The sequence below is a fragment of the Poecile atricapillus genome, chromosome 5 (genome assembly GCF_030490865.1).
Source record: "Poecile atricapillus isolate bPoeAtr1 chromosome 5, bPoeAtr1.hap1, whole genome shotgun sequence".
Taxonomy (NCBI): domain Eukaryota; kingdom Metazoa; phylum Chordata; class Aves; order Passeriformes; family Paridae; genus Poecile; species Poecile atricapillus.
This window is the reverse complement of record NC_081253.1, coordinates 29,416,941-29,438,074: the sequence shown is the minus strand read 5'-3', so window position 1 is coordinate 29,438,074 and position 21,134 is coordinate 29,416,941.

The window sequence follows — 21,134 nt, the reverse complement described above, 5'->3', positions numbered from 1 at the left end:
AAAGGATTGTTCAGCAAATGCATACAGGCAAAGCAAGGAGTTCAGTGTTCAAACTCCATCCACAGCCAGATAGCTCTTGCCTCAAGAGAACACAGCTGATATATGTACAGCAGACATGTAGATGTGCAGACATATACACAGAAGCAGAAAATCTTAACTGAAGCCTGCATTCAGCTGGGAGCACCCAAAGCAAGGGCAATTTAAATGTGCTAATTTTCCATCAGCCAGCTCACAAGCTGATTCCACTGCTTTCTGACTGGTGACATTTTTGTTCAGTTTCCTGTGGGAAATGACTAGCCTGGATGGGTTCTTCTCTGGCAGAAATCATGGAAGGAGGTGAAAAATAGACAATTATACTTTCTTCTATTTGTTTATGATGCTCAAGATGAAATGTACCTCTTAACACAGGAATTTAGGAGGTTCACAGTCTTCAAGGGATTATGATCTACTGAGTACCGAATAGCAAGCTTAAAATTTCCTTCATCTGTTCCAGGGCCACAGCAGGCAAGCTTAAAAAGGCTCAAAACTTATTTTCAAAACATGGTTTTCTTTGTAGGTTATTGGATAGGGGTTTTTTCACCTGTTTATCTTTGAGATTTTCTTTGTGCAAGAAAAAAGAGGAGTATATTTGTTATATTTCGTTCTTACTACTGTTCTGGAATTGAGAATATAGAAAGACTAAGCTTGAGTGACTGGAGAATATTTGCAACAAGTTTAGTCTGGGAGAAAAAGCATTTGCTCTTGTACAAAAAAAGATAGGTCACATGAAAAACACTTCAGAAAGACAGCAAGAAGCATTTGGAAAAGCACTTTACATTTCTTGTAGAAGATATGTGGAAGAGGAGAATGAAAAAGCAAATATATGTTACTTTTATTGACATGCCCTGATAGAAGGAAAAACAAGCCAGAGATGCGATGAAATCAATCAAAAAATAATTCAAATATCGAGAAAATAATTGTATTGAACCGGCATCGTTTGCACTCAAGATTCCATATTACAAAGTCCAACACATTCCTGGGTAAATTAAATGGTCATCACGCATCATAAATTTGCTTTTTAAATCTTAAATGTATTTGCAGTTCTTTTAAATCTAAATCCTTTAAATTTACAGTAACTCATCTGGAGATTGTTCTACTATCTGTTACTACACCAGATAATTGATTAACACATCTTATCAGGTATCAAGCTTGATCTGTGCAGAATTACAGAATTTTGTTCTTCCTTTGAAACACACTTTTTGTGGAACATATTTTCCACAATTATCAACAGAACTCAAGAGCAGAAATTGCATTTTAACCCTTGATTGCCTGGTTTCTCCTGTCTTGATCTTATTCATAGCATTTCAACTTGCTCATTTCCAGAGAACAGGTAAACAAACTAAAGGCCTAAGTAAATTATTTCAAAGCCTACAATTTAAATGTCCAAACCCTCCAGTTTTATCAAGGCCTGTAAAGCAATAATGAATAAATCTGCCTTAATCACAAAGCAGTCCGCTCTTACTTAGCTTAGCGTTTCCCGCTGTCTTTTTGCCATGTGATTTTTGAAAGTAATAATTAAGCTTTTGTACCACTATCAGAAAACTGGCAACATGTAAAAACTTCCCTGTATGCACAGGAGTGCAGGAATTTCACAGACACAAGGCACTGTGGGTACCCAAACTGTCCTTGCATCCCACACCTCATTTAGAAACATAAGTCTGAATTAAAAGTGAGGTATTTTCTACCCTGTAACAATCTGGTTCATTAATCTTTGACCCTATACACCCAAAGTCAGTTGCTAAGTAATCTGCCTGCAGTACCATTCTAATCAGATTTTTAATTCATATGGTGGCTATTGGCTCCTTTGCAGTCTCAAATAGTTGCTCTGATTTATTTTTCCAAACAAGTGTAATTTCGAACTTTAGATACCTTGCTAATAGGTCCCTAGACGTGTAAAGCTCATTGGTAGTCCAGAAATAACATATTATATTCATTAAAATATCCAAAATTTTTCACAATAAATTTTAACATTATGCACTGTTTCAACACACTATGCAGCAAGTAAAAATTCAAACCTAAGGGCTGAACCCACCTTTGCTACCTTTTGCTTATGCAGTCACAATTCTCATCCATAAATTACCTCCTACCTTCAAATATTAAATGAATGTACACAACCTTCTCTTACATATTTCTTTTCTAGTTCATCAATACCCACAGGTGCTATTTAGAGACCAAGAGAGAAACTAAATCCATACCCATCCTCCAGTAATTCTGCCACAATAAAGCAGATGAAAAACAGATTTTAAGAGCACTGTACACAGTAAATTAAGATGTTTATTTTCAGGACATTAATTTTGAAGATGGATCCCTCACAAACACAAAAAATAGGTGCCTTAGGACATGCAACAAACAATGTGAAGTTTACTTTTCATAAATTCTCCATTTCCTAAGTCTGTCAGATTTGGTACTCAAAATCTACTTTCTTGAGAAATTGTAAGTTCCCAAAAATGAAGAAACTTCCCAGACTAGTAAAACCAAATTCACTGTGGAAAGACTGCAATTTGGTAAAGGAAGTTGGTCCAAAGTTTTACCTGCTCTCCCAATCCCTAAATGCTAATAAGGATTACAGAAGATATTTGGGTTTGCTCAAGTTTCATTCAATAATATGTAATAAAAAATTAATTATATTTTCAGAGGGAAATGAAACACAGTCTTGTGCTAAAAGCACAGTTCTACAATCAATAGAAAAAATTAACAGCAGATGCTAGAGAATAGATTCATTTATTTTTCTTCTAAAGAAAAATGTGATAGGACAGAAATTTTAAAGTCTAATGCAAGTCTAAATCCAAAACCCTAACCTAGACAATTTTATTATAGTTTCTAATTAAACTATCCCCTCATGAACCTACTAGTACAAAGAATTTGTAATGCCAAAATGCTGATTTTAAGAAAAAAACGTATTGTTTATATTTCTTCTTCGCAGGTGGAGTCAACCACTGAAGTGCACTGCTAGCTGTTTATAAATGGCTTTTGTTAAAACAAGCTAGGGCTGCAAATATTTTAATCGCAGGTTGTAAAAGCAGAGAGAAAAAACAAGTTTTGTGGTGAACAAAGCAGCCTGTCACACTATTGTGCCCCCAGGGTGAACAGAATGCTAGATGCTTTATCAAATAAAATAAAAACAGCTTGTACCTTTTTTTACATTAATTGGCTCATGATTGAACTTTAATAAACCCACAAACTCTCTTTAAAAGTTTCCTTCCCATTTTTAAGCGTTATCTTTTTATTTCAAATTTGCTTAGTTAACTGAATTCCAGAACGAACTCAGTGCAGTGGAAGGCTTTTATTGCCATTCGGTGCTTTATTTCATTTCAAAGCATTTCAAGCCAGCATGCACACTCTTGCTCAAAATATTTTGCTATAATTTTCGTCAGGCTTCTTATTTATCTTTTCAACTGGCTCTTAGGTATGTTTCTACTTTCACAGCTTGCTCATCCAAAGGTGCATTATTTAAATGTCCTCTAAGACAAGAGTAACTATTTTGAACACAATATAAAAGGAAAACAAGAAACCAGTGCAAAGTATGCATTTAAAAGCATGCTTATTCCAAAATTGCCTGTTTCTTGTCAACAGCTGGCACATTTAGGCAACCAAAAATATCCAGTACATAAACTTCTAAAGCTACGTCAGTTCAATTGCCTAATTTCTGTTTGGCTTCAGATTCATCCATTATGAGTAAAAAAATATTTTTTTCCCTTATCTGCCTCTCACTGTAAGTTAATTTCCTGAACTAAACAGATGGAAAAAAAAAATACAGGTAGTCAAAACAGAGCAAATAACAGAAATTAACTTCCACGTGAACTCTAGAAAAGCAATAAGCTTATTCAGCATGGTCATAATTAGTGAAATGGCTGAGGAAAGAAGGGGTTTTGCACAAACTCACACACTTCTGAAAGGTGATACTGTAGCACCTGTGGATAATAAAAGTTGTATTTAATTTCTGCAGTTACGTTCCATTAATGCTATAGAATCTTCTCTTCAACTCAATGTACAGAAAAAAATTATGGAGATAAAAATTCCATTTCCAGTAAAATTCCAATTCAATACTCTCACTGTTGACAAGACCAACCACCACAATTACACTGTCTTTAAGTTAAAATATTAAAAATACTTTATTCACTGAAAGACCAGGTAAAATGGCATCTCCTATGTAAGGAAATGCATGCTTACTACCATAATATTTTTCTTTCCTTTGCAGAACTTCAGAAGAGCCACAGGGAGTGAGGAAGGATTATGGGAGAGTCTGAGAACTGCATTCCTCAAGCCTCAGAAGATTCAACCCTCAAAAGATTCAAAAGTATCCAACCCTTTTTTCTTTTTTTTTGTTCTGGGTAATATTTGTCTGGCTTCCATGCAGCTTCCCTCCTGCCCATTTTATGAGGCACTTGACAGCTGTGTGAATTATCCCTTTATTTTTACAGTTTTGGTATGTACTTAGCAAAATTAGATGCCATTAAGTTTATAACACCACAATATACTTAGTCTGCAGATTGTAACTCTTACTATTGATTTCAATGAACATGGAAATCAGGTTTGCTTGGAGGCCCAGGACTTTGTATTTCTTTATCTCAAAATTCCCACAAGCCTACCAGAATCCAAATCATTTTTTAAAAGTAGGTGTGATGGTCTGAATTTGAACTCCTGTCTCAGAAATTTCCAAGGCTCTGTGGTGGGTTGTGTGGCTACTGCAGAATTAAACCCAGCAAGTTCATGCAGCCCTGGATTATTTTAAAATAGAGATAATGAGAAAATAAAAGATCTTAGTTATGTTTGTTGAACAAGCCTTTAAAATTAGGTTAGATTGGCACCAAATGAGTTAATAGAAAAGTTTCCTTCCCAGGTGAGGGCTGATTTTTCTGTGCAGAATATGAAGCCATTGTTATCCCGTGGCTTAATATTAGGAAAAAATCATGCACTTTTGGACCTATGTAATTATTATTTCTTACACATCTTCCTTATACTTTGAAGAAAAAAAAAGACATTTCCTGAGGGTAGCATTTAATATCAGTAATCAGCAACCACTGATGTTTCCAAGACTAGCAATTCAAACTTTGCAGAAATAAACAAAACAGCTCTGTTATGGAAACACTTAAAGTAGCTTTTCCTCTCATTTTAAGCCAATGCAAGCCTTACATCAGTGTGAGTTTGGATCATCACAATGTGAATGTATTCATCTGCGCTCCACAATTATGCATCAGACAACCAAGGAAAATATATAACAAGTCAAGTAAACTGACAAAAAAATTAATCACAAAAAGTAAAACAACTGCTTTTCAAACACCACCTTGTGTAAAAATGGTCTGCACCTTCAAATATTTTTTTTTCTCTGAAATATATGCAATAACAATACTCCATTCTAAACCCATTGTAGTCAATAAAGGAACTGTTAATGTCTCACAATGACCACTGAGGAATTGCCTGTTGGTTAATCCCAAATTTATGGTAGTGAGTTTATAAAAACTCCAGTCCAAAATAATTTTTAAGTAATGGTCACAACATAATTGGCCATATGTTCAGTTGTGCTTATTCTCCATTTTAGATTTGATCCCTCACTGTTATTTGAATATTTCTGTAAATCCCCAGCTCAATGGTGGCTGAAGGATCTGGTGTGCAGAGCTTGAAGAACCAATTTATAAGGTGATATATCTTACTAATTTCTGCATTTTTGGCTTATAACTGCTATATGAGGATTTGTTTTCCTGCATAAAAACATTTCTGTGCTTGTTCTCTCTAATGAAGTTTATGTCATGTTGTTCATAAAATGACTCTCATATCAAAAAGCTTGCTGGCATTAGTTAATTTTTCTTCCATTAAAATTGTTTCCAAACTTCATTAGAATGATAGTTGTTGTGCACATCAACAGCAAATTATTTTGATAATTCAGTTAAGATTTTGCACTGCCTATTTAAATTCTTTAATACTTCCTCAATATTTAAGAAAAAAGATTCAATGCTGTCATTACTCTGTCTGTCCCAGAATAGGTGGCACTCAAATGCTTTGTCAGCCCAGAGACAGATTTACAGAGCTCAGCTAAACTGGAGACTATTAAATCCCCAAACATTAATCCTCTTTATTCAACAAGGGGTTTAGAATGAAACATAAATACTCTGGTTCAAAAAATTGTGTATGGAGTCAAGTATGATAGAGCACATCATAGACCATTAGAGTAATTATTTAAAAGGCAAAAATCAAAGTTAAAGGGTGAAGCTTTATCTTCCTGGGCCTCGGCAGAGCAGAGAAGCACAGAATGGTTCCAGGTAAGAGAGATGTCCAGTGATTTCTATAGTAAGGTCCAGCTAGAGCAGACTTCCAGGGATTCTGCCTGGTGGATATTCTGCAAGGATGGATATTCACTACCTCTCTGGGGAGCTTTTTCCAGTGTTGATCACCCCTGAGGTGAAAGGAACTACCAGTGTATTCTGGTGGGATTTCCCATTTTTTGGGTGAACGGAAGTTGCCTGTAGGATCCTGGCTCAGTTTTCTCTCTATCCTCCAATGTTTGCCTTTCTCAGTCTCAGGAAACTGCTCCAATCTCCCAACATTCCAAAGACCACTTTGGACCTTCCAAGACCATTATCCTCCTCCCAGGGCTCTCAGATGGCTGTAACTCAGCCTTTCTGTCTCTGCACCTCTTGGTAAGCCCCTTGGCTCTCCTCTGGGCAGCAGGCACAGCTGCATTGCCCAAAGACTCTGTGTGCACCCATGGTAACACTGCAGGCAAGCCAGAGCTCCACACTGTTGTAATCAGCTCTGCAGCTGTGCACAGCTGTTTTGTTTGCTCCTTGCATTGCATTCATCTGTGTGCAGGTATTTGAGAAGCTCTCCTGGAGCCACTGCTTTCTCCAGGGAAGCTCCCCAAGCTCCCCTCTCGGGCTGTCTCCCAGCTGTGTCTCCTCTCCTGTCATGCCAGTGGCATGGCTGACTTCATTCTGGTCTCTAAAGCAAGAAGTTTGTTTCCTTTCTCTTTCCAAGATGTATGAGGCTTCTAAATTAATGAGTTGTATTGGAGGAGGGTGCTAAAGAAGCAGAATGTCAGTGATCTCTCATTTGCACTTAATGTTAATATTGGGCTATATTTCCACCACCCTAGAGTATCTGTAGAAAACTGTCCTAGTATTTCCAGACTGAAGCAACAGAGAGTTCTTGCTCACGTGTCAATAAAAAATATTACACAATTCATTACTCTGAGAAAGAATATGGCAGTATGTTTAAGCTAGTCAATAAAGAGTTAGCAAAAAAAGAAAAAAGGACAAAGGGTGATAAGTTCATCAAAACTGTAAGAAAATGGAAGCATATCCTTGACTCACAGAGTCAAATGCAAGTCAAGTTACACTTGACCTGTAGTGATTTATACCCACACATGTACAGAGGGAAAATACAATCTGAGAAATGAAGAAAGTTGTTTAGCAAATCAAATGATTTTAGCGGTTGCTGATAAATCTCTTTCTGAAACTGATGAAAACCTGTTCAGTATCACTGAAGTCAGTGGAGGTTTGCTGATATAGCCTTCAGAAAGGTCAGATTCTCCCACTCTAATCCATCCCTCACCAACATGCTTCTTTCTTTTGCCATCATGCCTAGAAATGATTCAGTTCTCCTAATTACCTATCTGAACCTGAGAAGAATCATTTAAAGAGCTTGTTTAACAACTGAACCCATAGTCTCCAATATTTATTAACAGAACCACAGCAGAGTCTTATTTTGTCCAATCAATAACAGTTTGAAATAATTAGAGCTCAATGAACCACAGCACCACACACCTTGCTTACTACTATATTGTAGCCTGGCAAACCCATAAGATGATGTTTGATACATTTTAAGCATATGTTTAACATATATAATCTGTAGCCTTTAGGTCTCTGGATGGCACAGCAAAAAAAAAAAAAAGTAAATAAAGCTCATTGATCGAAAGCCCATTGTTACCACTCCCTCCTAATGGTAACATCTCACCAAAGACGAATCCTTTTTCTCAACACCACTATTCAGATTATAAATACTCTAAAGATCAAGCAGTGAAAACCCTATCAAGTGTTAGCAAAAAAAAAAAAAAAAAGAAAAATACGTTTGAAACTGAACCATCTTATGCAGCTGAAAGGTTCACAGACAAGAGCAAATTCAACTTCTCAAAATGCAAGTTTGTTGCTGCTAGTAAGGAGTGTTGACAGTCACCTGAAGTTTGGAAACTTATAAGTGTTTTGCTCCTTGAAGCAGTTTATCACTCCATTGTATTTGTTTCAAAACACAATGTATGATTGGATTACATTGCTGCATTTCCCTTCCAGCTCTCTGGGGGAAAAGCCAGGCCCTTTTGAAATGGAGATGAGAGTGACAGTGAAGAGCTGCTACAAGAATATTTTGCTAAGTGACATCCCTGATACTTACTAGAGTGGTGTGCAACTTTATTGTGCAACCACAGCTTTAATGAGATGTGACCAAGGCCTGGGAGAATTTGGTTATGAATATATATTAGCAAAGTTTCAAGGCAGAATGATTCTTATATCCTATTTTATACTCCCAACAGTTCTTGATAGGAGAAATGAAATGAAGTTGAATCGTCTTAGCATTGGTAAGGAACTTGAAATATTCAAGAAATAACCCATCAAACACTAAAATTCAATTTATAAAAAAAGTGCCTGACCCCTAGAAGTGAATATAGTGGGACGATGATACTTTAAATCCTAAACTTGAAAACTTAGAAACTCTTATTGGTAGAGAAGACTGATTTTTCTTTCCTAGCTGTAAAACTATGGTTCTGCAGTCAGAGAGGAAGACATTTGTATGGATGCATGAAACAGTCTTAAATGTCTGTGTTTCACTCAAGAGCATCTCAGGATTTAATTATAAAAAGTAATGGGAGAAAGAAACAAAGGAGCTGTTGTAGGTCTGCCATCCATTTCATGATTTCCCAGGACAAACTGGTGCAAATTTGGTTGTGTATATCACCACACATGATGGTGGAATGGAAACATTTGAGACAGAAATAGCTGTCCACACTGCAAACCCACAAGGTAGACAACCTGTTATGCATAGGAGTTAAAACTGGAACTAAATATAATGGAAGCTTTTAAAAATGCAACATAATGCTTTATAGGACTATGCACAGAACTTTACCTATGGTCCATTTGCTTAGAATTTCAATTGGGTTTGTGTCATACATCCACAAGCCAAAATAACATAATTTATCCATTTGGTAAATCTAGTAAAAACAAAGTTATTTTTAGAAACATGATTTTTGAATGCTCTTCTTCATCCAGCTCCTAAACTCCTTTCCAACTTGTTTGGATATGAGCTTCCATTCCCTAATTTCTAGCTGACAGTCATACTTTTCCTCTCTGCCCCTCCTGAACTCTGAGTATGTTTTTCAGATGTTATGGTATTGCCATTGTTTGAAAATTAATATGCTGCCTATGGTAGACAGCTAACAGCACCAGAAACCAAATCCTCAACCATAGGGTGGAGCAACAGGGCAATAGTTGTACTGTTGTGCCAATTGTCTTTTCAAGCCTGTTTGGGATTTATGAATTGTTTTTTATCTATTCTCTGAGGTGTTTCTGGATGCTGCACTCTGTGCTTTATTCCACAAATGGAACCCATTTACTTCAAAGGTACATCAAGTGAGCAATCCTGCAGAAACCAGTGAAAATGCTTGTGCATCTGAAAATTCACATATTGAAATCCTTTATTTCATCTTCTGAGATTCTTAGTAACACATCAAGTTGCAGCCAATAGACTTTTTTTTCTTATCTCAGCATTTCTAGCAAATTGGGACACCAGCTCCATTTCCACAGGAAACACCAAGCCATTGGCATCTACTTTTCTCCAATATATCTGAGTTTAAAAAGTTACTTTAGTGGGATTCTAGGACAAAAGTTTCCTCTATTACTCAGCAGTTGTTTCATGTTGTGCAATTGCTACTTTCAGGATATATCAACCCTAGAAATAACACCTGTGCAGCTGCACTGTCATGTCTTCCATTTAAACACCAGTTCCCCATTTTTATCCCGTTAGGGTTTGGGGAATAGAATCAAATTTCCAAACCCAACTGGGATTAATACTCAGTCTCCCTTCTCTCTCAATAGGCACAATATCAAGGGATGGGGGGACAGCAGATTATGCCAGAAAGCTGCACATTTATTAGAACTGGAGGTTTACAAGCCATTGCCAGACATAGTGCAAGAATGGGGAGCTCTGACTTGCCCCCAAAAAGAGCTGTTTTGGAGCAGCCTGGTGAGAGTGACTTGCTGAACCACAAACATTTGCTCCTAGCTCATTTTTTTGAGAGAAGTATAAACTCAACACCAAACACCTGCTTCACTATAACTTCCAGTCTTTTTACTCAGTATACCCTCCCCTACATCCTTTGTTTTCCACAATATTTTTCCTAAGATGTCTCATATCCATTTCTCCTACATCTACCATGACAATTTTCAGACGTCACTTTTGCTGTCACATCATCACATAACCCTTCTGCTTACGTTTTCAAAGAAAAATAAGGCTTGATCCAGGCTGTCCTTAAGACAAGCTACAAGAATTTCCTTCCCTGACTTATTTGTGACTATCACATAATAGCTATGCACAGCAGGATGCAGTGTCTCTGAAGAACAGGTATAAAAATAAATGATTGCTCCTCCTTAGCAAAGCTACTTAGAGAAATCTCAGGCTTGAATCCCAAGGTCTGAAATTTCTTCTCTTTTGATTCTATTTCTGTTCCTGCTAACAGTCTATTTTATGAAAATAAAATGGTGTTAAAGAACAAAAGCAACTGGTCAAAATCCTGTGATGGTTTGAGTAATAAGTCAAGAAATCTGCTATTCATCTAGTTTGAAATATGGAACTTTGTTGTAATGCAGAACTTGGTGACTGGCAGTGCAGATCCAGGTGGAGAAGCTGCAGCCAGACAGATGTTTATTTTCCAGCACTGGCTAAAAAAACAGAAAGCTGGAGAGCTGGTTGAAACCTATTGCTTCCCAAAGTACCTCCATGGGGAAAAAAACAACAAAAAAATAAAGTCTAAAAAGGAAAACAGGGACTCCCTGAGGCAATGAATGGGTGAGTAACCTGGGCATGTTTGACAGGAAAAGACTATTTTCACAGATGGAGATGACAGTGAAAGATGAAATCTCAGTGGGGCTGAACCCAAAGCAAAAATCATGAAAAATAAGAACTGATCAGGCATCAGACAAAACCACAAGTATTTACCAGCCCTTGATGAGCACATGTGAGTCACACAAGTGGCCAGCAAGCCCACATAGCCAGAAATGTAGAACAGCACAAGGCATTAGAAGTGCAGTAGGAGGTAGCAAAGCCACCCATGCAGCAGTTGCTCAGAAACTGTACATTACAGGACACAGAAATAGAGCTGCATGCTACAAAATGGAAACAAGCAAGTTCTTACTACAACATCCAATGAATGAACAGAAATATGACAATAAATGGGACAGCTCAGACACCTTTTACATTAAGAGAGGCATTGTCATCTGAGTGAACAGGCTCAAAAAAAAAAAAAAAAGAGCCAGGCTCTGGCTAGGTGATTTTTTTGTTTTTTAAATGGCACCGCCTAAATCAAAGAATTGCACCTATTGGTGTCATCATGCCTGATTAAAAAAATACAGCCTGTGATGCAGAAAAGCAAGACAATATCATCTGAAGGAATCTTTTCAAGCCACTCCTTGTGGGCAAGAAACCTGTGAGACTGTTGGAACCAGAATAAGCACAGCTAGCAAGTGAAATGGCTGTAGCTGTAATTACAGCAGCTATATTCACTAAAGCCAGGAGAAAAAGAAATTCAAAAAAGAGTGAAGGGAAAAAAAAATCACAGTAAGTTATAATACCATTATTAAAGCAGGAGTCTTACTATTGACAATTACAAACATTTTTATTTTTTTATTAGCCGTTAATAGAAGAGTGCTGTGGTCAGACACGTACTCCAGGACATTGCACTTTGATTGCTTCTTAGGCGTGTGCTGATCTGTGGCACCGATAGCAGGATCAGTGAAAAGCCTTTTTAATAATGATAATGGCAATGAGAAGCAGCTTCATTTACTTTATCCCACATGAATCTCCATTACTGCGAGCAACCTAAGCCATGACAATACTGCTGCTAAGTAGCCAAGCAAAAGCACGAGCCTTTTTCTAACAAACCTATTAAGAACATAAAATTAATAAGATCACATCTCAGTACCATGGTACTCACTCTTTTCATGCAGCTATACAATATATACATATCAGCCTCTGCACGCCTGTGCTAATAAAGAAGCTGCAGGTTTAACCTGGATACCCCTATCTCTGCTCACATCTGCAGAGCTGCTCTTCTTCCCCCGCTGTTTTCTCTTAAAGGATGCCAAGAAAGCAGCATTTAAGTCTTTTGTCTTCTCTTCTGCAAATCCTGCACCGTTATCAGTTCCTGAGCAGAGAGAGTTTCCTGCCAGGCACCATGCCCAAAGCCTTGGCAGCCAGAAAGGTTTTAACTCATTCCAGGACAGACCTGAGCACTTCACACTGAACAGAAACGAGACTGGTCACAGACTCAAGCAACTTGAGAAGTTCAGAACTTACTGAAATAAATCTCAAGCTGTCATTTTCAATAGCCTCTTCTACTGATTTTATCTCTCATCGTATAAACCCTCTTTCTCCTCACAGAACCATTTGAGCAGCTTGACCGAGCCTTTGGTCACCAAACTCCCAGGGGAGCTGGGCCAAACATCTCCGGGTAACTGAAGGGCCACTCATCTCCTCCTGCACAACCCCAGGCAGCACAAGCAAGGCTGGGATGCCTCATCCCTCCATCCTCTCGGGGGCTGCACCCCGTGCCCTCAGCCCTGGGCTGGCTTCTGTGCAGTGACAGAGCACGGCCTTGTCACGGCCAGCCCACCCCAGCAATGACTCTCTGCCCCACTCCTTCCAATTAAACCGTGTGCTGCTGGCCGCCCTTTGATAACTCAGCCACAATTTTACCAGCTCTGAATTAGCACAGAGTGTGAAACAGGCGTTTAGCTGAGGCTTTAATGGTTTTCCGGGAGAAAATAAAACAAACATACAATGTGGATTCAGATTAAAATGGTGTAAATAGAAGTTAATGAATATTATTACTTGAGTTATTAGAACTTTCTGCTTGAAAAAATTTAATCTAATATTCCCATTTTTAGTATTGCCAACAGCACTGGGGCATGCAGTTCAATAGTTCAAAGTTACCAGCTTTATAATTGCTTTCTACAGACCTTAAAAAAGGCATTTAAGTTTCAGGATGTAACAGGATGGAATGAATTACCCATAGTCACTTCAAAATGCAAGGAAAAGAAGTTATTACTGAGCTAAGGTATTTACATACCTGTTCCTTTGAGAAACATGAGGAAGAACTAAAAAGCATGGTAAACAAATGAGAGAAAATTCTGTAATCAAAAAAGAGAATTAGGAAGTCTTGGGCATTTCCAGCTCAACCAGCCTTGGACATTTCCAGCTCAACCAGTATTTTTAGAAGAGAGAGTTTAAGTTGAAACTTTAAATGATACCAGTTTTTCTTCAAGATGCAATATTTTAAAGACTGAATTGCACTTTATTTACTCTTATCCATGCATAGTGTACTCAGTAGAATATAAATTGGATTAATCTTGTAATGTAGCTCACTCAGGACAAAAGGTGTTGCGAGCATGCTGTCCTCATTTTAAATGATGTTCCAGTTTGTTGACAAATCTGTTTTAACATCCCCAGTTAACACTGCATGTGGAGACCGTGCCATTGGAAAGAGGAATTATTTTGTCCTGGTGCTGACAGCTGCCTTGTTGACAATACCATCAGATTTACCATTTTGGTGGTGGCAGCAGCACCTGAGCAGCCATCTGTAAGGACACATTGTTTTCTGCACCACTATAATGATTACATAAGTTTCAAATATTTAGAAATACAATTAAAACAACAGGCACAAATATCAGTTGTAGGAGGAAAAGCCCCTAGGAAACTAGCCTGAGTACTATTTCAAATATCACACATGCTTTTCCAGCCTGAATTACTCACCAGTTTACACTCTGATAGGTTAAAGAATCAGAGAAATAGTTATAACTCGAACATGTAGGAGCAGATTGACACAAATTACTATGACAATCAGTCCAAGTTATTTCAAAGGCCTTGTTTCAGGCAGAGTAATTTCGCCCCCAAATCCTGAAGGGTTTTTGAGAATTATGGAATTCCTAGGAGATGGGAGTAGTTAAGAAATGAAAGATCATCCTTTTCCTAATACTGCTTTGGATGTTCTTACTTCACTCACCTATATCTATAGTGAAATCTCCATTTATAAAAGGTAAACCCCATGATTTTCACAAGGCTGTTACTGAGATAATTGCCTAATAATTCTGTGTTCAAATGCCATGATCAATTGCTCCTCAAGCTTTTACAAAGGAGGAGAAATAGTTCCAGAGATAGCAAGCCCTTCTTTCCTACATCTGTCATTAAAAAAAAACAAAACCAACAAAACCAAACCCTGAATTGAAGGGTTTTTGCAATTTGTAAAGTTCTGAAGTAAAACAGGGACCACAGGCTGAGGTTCCCGTGGAGTTCCAGGTTTGTATGTTATATAACACAAAAGAACATGATTCAGCGCAGCCTCAGCGCTGTTTGCTTTTCAAATTTGGTGTGCTTCTGTGCAATACAGCAGAAATGTCAAGCCCAGCTAAGCTTCAACTAAATGTTTAACCTGCAAGCCTTCCTCACTGTACAGACCAATAAAACTTGCAATGACTTCAATGGGCACTTGAACCAAAGAGCCCTTTTGAAATTATCTGTGATGAAAAGCTCAGATTTGTTTGAGGTTAACTCTAAGATTTGAAAGAAAATAACATTTAGGAGGCATATAACTTCTTTTTGTGGTTTTGAAGGCTCACTAGTAGAGATCAACAGGATCAACACTCACAGATTGTGAACCACTCCTGAGAAAATGCTTTAAAGGGCTTTGTTTATTGTGAAATATCCAAGTATTATCTCCTTCGTCTTAGACCATTGTGCATCAAGAAAGAACTTGACATCTGCCTTTCCATCAAGAGACTCAAGATCAGAATAGTCCAATAAAATCTTCTTGTTTGGGAACATTTCTGACATCAGCAGGTGAGATCTTGCCTGGTATCATTGAAGTCCAGGCAACTGATACAAGTGTAGGATTTAATTACATGCTCAATATTCACTGAGTGCTCAGTTTGAATAGCAGAGCCCTCCAGGGACTGGTTTTTCATTTCTCTAACACCAATGCAAAACTCAAGTATTTTCTGTGATTATATATTTTTTTAAAGTTGTTTCTAAGTTGAATGCTTCAGAGACAGTGCCCTTGAATATGGCCCATGCACACAACCTGGGCACAGCCACAGGCATGGTTCTGCTTCAAGAATATGTAATACTTACATACTTAGAAACTTTTAAACATCTTCTGCCAAATCTATATCTATCTATATCTATATCATCTATATCTATATCTATATCTATATCTATATCTATATCTATATCTATATCTATATCTATATCTATATCATCTATATATCTATCTATATCTATATCTATATCTATATATCTATATCTATATCATTTATATATCTATCTATATCTATATCTATATCTATATCTATATCTATATCTATATCTATATCTATATCTATATCTATCTATATCTATATCTATCTATCATCTATATCTATATCTAATCTCTTACATAAAAACAATGAAATAACACTTTGTAAAAGCTAAGAAAAATTGACTGATTAAAAAACATGTTATACTTAATATATTCTAATACAGAAATTTTACCTTTTTTTCCTTTCCATTACAAGGCTACTGCAAAGCAATTTTGGCCAACTTCCAGGTATTTCAACAGTTTTTATTGTTTGTGTGATGGAAGCATGAGAGCATAGATCACCATTTAACGTTCAAACATTCCTGCACCAGAGGATTACTAAGAGCACAGCAATGAAAGAGGCATTTGATTCCAACAGATTGAACCACATCACCTGGAGGAGGGCTGGAGGCTGCCCCAACTGCACAGAAAGCACAGCTCCAGAGGTTTTGTACAGACCTACAATGCTCCTACACCTAGAAGTTCCCAAAAGTGAACTCCAGAACTGCCAAGGGATGAGGCACTGCTGCAAACTCCAGGCTCCTGTATCCTAAGAGCTGGATTAATGTTGGGGGGGGAAATTCCCCTATGTGACATAGCACAGTATCAGTGTCATAAATGCCTGAGGCTAAGCTTCCCCAGGGAGAGAGCTCAAAAGTGAATAGACTGGAAAATAATGTAATCCTAAATAAGCTTCCTGGGCCTGGTGTACAGACACAACAGAAGTGCTTTTAAGAAGTACTGAGGGGCTTGGGGGGGTTTGGTTTGGTTTTTGTTTGTTTGGGGTTTTCCCTGGTTGTTTTTTGTTTGTTTGTTTGTTGGGGTTTTTTGTGTGGTTTTTTTGTTTGTATGTTTTTTTTCTTTTTTTGTGGTTTTTTTTTTGGTGACTTTTTTCTGGGGTTTTTTTTTGTTGGTTGGTTGTTTTTTGTTTGTTTTTTTTTTTTTTTGTTTATTATTTTTCAGTTTTGTCTTTTTGCAATTAACAAGGGAGACAGAAATATGAAAAGTTTGTACTTTCCTTCAATGATAAGAAAGAAATATGGAGAAGGGTAACAAAGACTGACAAACTTCCAGGAGCAGTAAAATAAATTTACAGTCAAATTCGGATTCTTCTGGATTTCTGTGTTCTAATGAGGAATTTCTCATAAATACTTCTCAGAGCAATCTCAAAAATGATGGACATTCACACTGGACTTCCTCTTTTCCTCCAAATGGTTTGCAGAATAAGAAATAAAAAAATACAGAGATGACTGATTTAAGTCAGCTCAAGGGACAAAGTCCAGTGAGGCGGCACATAGACTTTGAGTTCATCATCATTTAAATCTGAAAACTCAGGAAATACACAAATGACCACCCCTTCCAAAATAACTAAGATTTATTGCTTTTTCAACGTAATACCATATTTTGTGCTTTTTCCCTTGCTATACAAACTGTCATCACAGTCACCCTGCCAAAGGACTGATCTTTTCCCAAGAAACTCCATTTCAGAAGCATGGAAGGTCTACAAGGGATTCAGACAGCCTGGCAAGTTTGAATTTCATCTCTAGCAAGATAGAATGTATGATAAAATAAAATAAAATAACAAAGCAAATTCATAAACACAGTGTATTATGAAACTGCAGGATGGTTTCTGTGAGGGAAACTCTGCTAGTCCTGAAAACTCCATGGCCATGTGAGTGAAGGGGGTCCATGAACACAGCACAGCTGCAATTTCAAATGTCAGTAAAAAAAGAAAAGTTCCGCTAGACTGGAGGAAACAGCCATTTCTGGACTGAGTGCTAATCCAAGGAACAGAAGCAAATAATAATAATAATGCTTAACCACTGCTGTGCAGGGTGGGGCCAAGTCAGAGACATTCCCTAGGTACTGGTTTCTGTCAACATCTTCATCCCTGACCTACAAAAGGAAATTGGAAAAGGCTTCCAAGCCTTTCCAAATCAAATCCTGCAGCCAAACAAGAAGAACTCCAGAAAGACCCCACCTCAAAGCTGAAAAAGCAGACAAAAAGATTACAAAGAAGCTTCAGTGGAAATGATGTATGTTACTGTTCCTACACACCATAACATCTTTCTGACCACTGCAGCTATAGAAAATTCCATATTTAAAAATAAATTCTAGTTATCAACATGAGGTTACAATACTGCTTAGATATCCTCAGTGTTTTTTTTTATAGTAGCTCTTTCACAGAAGAAAAAAATCACCACATCACAAAAGAAGTTCATTTACTACTCATTTGAATTTCAACAAAATAAAAACTAAAGTAGAAAATAAATGTTAGAATACAGTGACAAATCAAGCTTTTAATTTAACAAAATATCCATAAGTACTTCTCACATTAAAATAAAGCCTGCAAGTATGTTAACTTTAATGACTACTGAACAAAACCCAAAACAATTGGACTGAAATATCCTATAAATTCAACTTTATGGTACTTTGTCTGAGGAAACTGTGATCTAAGCAGAGAAATAACACACTGCTAAAATCTCTAAGGAAGATGTACAAGTTAAAATGACACTGTCCCTATTCCTCTCCAAGAAATTTCACTTGTAATGGAAAACCTGTATTGTAATCCAGGCACCAGGTCCCATTGATACTTTTGTATTCTTTTCAAAAACACTGAACTCCATTTTTGCTGGTTGCAAATTCATGCAGATTCACTCTCAGGGATAAGCTCCAAGGCAGCAAAAATACTTTTGGAATGAAATAGAGAAAACTCTGCACATTTTAAACGCAGGCACAGAATGTGACAACAAATAGGTTTGTGCCTCAGAATAGTTTGTGGGCCTTACAAAACAAAAGCAGTGCTGCACTGTAAGTGCCATTCAGTGAAGGTGAGAGGGGTCTTACAGAACAAATGCTGTTTAGCACATTGAGGGTGTTAAGAAAAAACACAAACTACTGTGTGTAAAGGCTATTGAGAGCCTAGGATAAAACTAAAATCTACACTGGAATGGAGAAAGGACTGACAAAGCTAAATCTTAATGCTTAGCAATACTTCAAGACTTAAAAATCTGGAACAAGCCTGGTTGCAGCATCACAGTATTTTAACTCTTCTGTATTTGTTCTGAGGTCAGTTTGCTGGGTTTTGTTTTCAGGGAAAGGAGGAAATAAAAGCTGAGATTGCTGAAAACCTGACAGCACTCCCTACAAGAAACTGAAACTGAGATGCAGGATGAGCTGTTCATCTATAGGAGATGAAGTTTTTATTAATATCTTAACTAACTATACACTTGTTATTTATCTGTTTGATTCCATAAATGACAGGGCTGAGGTGATGGAACCAATGATGAGCAATGACCCCAGAACAAATATAAGTACTTGCCATAATTCAGGTTAAGAGAAGATGGCAAAGTGTACATTTACTCTAGTCATTCTATGAATAGAAGCCCATAATCTGTCTTAACTGCTAGATATTTTAATGGCCTGCAGAATATATCCAACTATGTAGAACAGAAGCCTTAAAGGAAATGAAATTCTCAGGGAAAAATATGATCTAATTAAAGCACCTACAAACACTTTTCAGAAATGGGAAAGAATATTTAATTTTGTCAGCAACATCTGCAAAATGTTTTAATATGAAATATCTATAACCCTTCTGTCTTCCAGATTTTTTGAGTATGTCAGAATGTTTTACAAAACACATTAATTGGTACAGCAATAGTTTGAGGCAGTGCACACCATTTCACTGAAAACACACTGTCAAGAAATTATGGCTGGTTTTATTTCACATCCCTGTCCCTGAACTCTGCCTCAAACTCCTCTGTCTTATCCCACTGGTACCAACATTTGTAATTATAAAGATACAATAAACTGTAATGTTATAAGTTATACAAAGTGTACAAGATCTGATATCATATATAAGGTTATATCAGATTTTTAAATAAAATTTTGGCAGCTTTACTTTCAGCAGCAGTCTCTTGCATTTGTGAGTTGTTCTAAGGTTTTTTTTCCCCTTCAGTGACAGATATTTATTTTGCTTGAGAACTTTCCATGTTATTTCATATTCCTTTTCCTGAGGGCAGTGTATCAGCTTAAAGAAAACACTGGGCTACAAGAGTGCATGTGGTTGAAACCTCTCCCTTTTTCATTATTAATTGTTGTAACTTTGGACAAAACCAGAGGTAGCAAGACAGATAACACAAACATACATCTCTATATTGGCAACGTGGAACAGGGAAAGAAGTTTTATTGTCCAGTGCAAATCCACAGCACATTCTGAAAGATGGGAGGGCTTCAGCTACAAGCAAAACTTTGGTGAGATCATTTTCTCCAAACCATCTTTCTGGAAATGTAAAATGCAAGTTCCATCTCCTCTGTTTAGTTTTCCAACGTCCAACAGCAACCCAGGACACTGTTTTGACAGTTCTCTCTGGTGACATGGGACCTGGGTGAGGACTAGCACATTGCATGCTGATGCAGTCAACCATTCCTAGGGAAGCAAATGGAAAAGGTCCTGAGAGGTTATTATCATAACAGGACTGTTATTAATTTATTCAGCAAATTTTCATTTGCTAACAGCCCAAGTTCACTTAGAAGTTTGCTGCACTAATTATCTTCTCTTCATATGCTCGTAATTTAAGTTATTTTACATTGGTTTACTCTCATACTCGGTATTGATATATTTTCTTGTTTCCAAATGCTCAGAGTAAGGAAAATATTTAGCTATCTAATCAAACACTTCTCACTTACTGTGGAAATCATTGACCCTTTCCTTTTGCCTTGGCTATTTGAGAAAAATTATGGTTTGTGAAGCTACCAACAAAACTGCATATGTCAGTCCTAAATCACTGTGAAATCCATCAGATTAATCTAGAACAATCCAAAGAGCAGAATACAAAATTTGAAATGACTCTATGTCTGAAAACAGTGGCTCAAAACTAAACCAGTTGAATACCATCTTCATGCACAGAAACATCCATGAGATTAGTTTATATGACTATTTTCCAATTCCAATAGGCAAAAGAGAGCAGAAAGGCAAATCAAAAGTGCATTCCTGGTTAGTCATAAACAGAAATCAGAGAAGAAAAAAAAACCTGTGAAGGAAAATTCACTCCCACAGATGGGCACATCTCCAGTTCGCAAGTGAGGAACATTAAGACACTTGATAAACAGAAGTGTTTTGTTTTCAGACTTTTCAACCTGGTATCCTCTATGATCATTATATCGACTTCCATTTCACATTCAAAAGGAAAAAAAAAAAAAAAAAGAAAAAAAGAAATCACCTGGAATTAATAGAAGTAAAATGTAAATTTATCCTGCTTCCTGCAAGGTGACCACTTGTCATATATCCCATTGAGATTCCCTACAGGCCTGAAAATAAACTTCCCAAGCCTGAAAGTAAACTTTAGCTGTATGTAAGGCTGAGAGCTTAATGTGTGAGCATCTGTTCCTGCAGTTATTCCATTTAAAGTGCACTGTTATTCCCAAACTGCAGTACAGGTGTCCTATGCCACAGTCTTAACCAGAAGCTTCCTATGTATAGAAATATTTTCTTCCTTCTGTTACT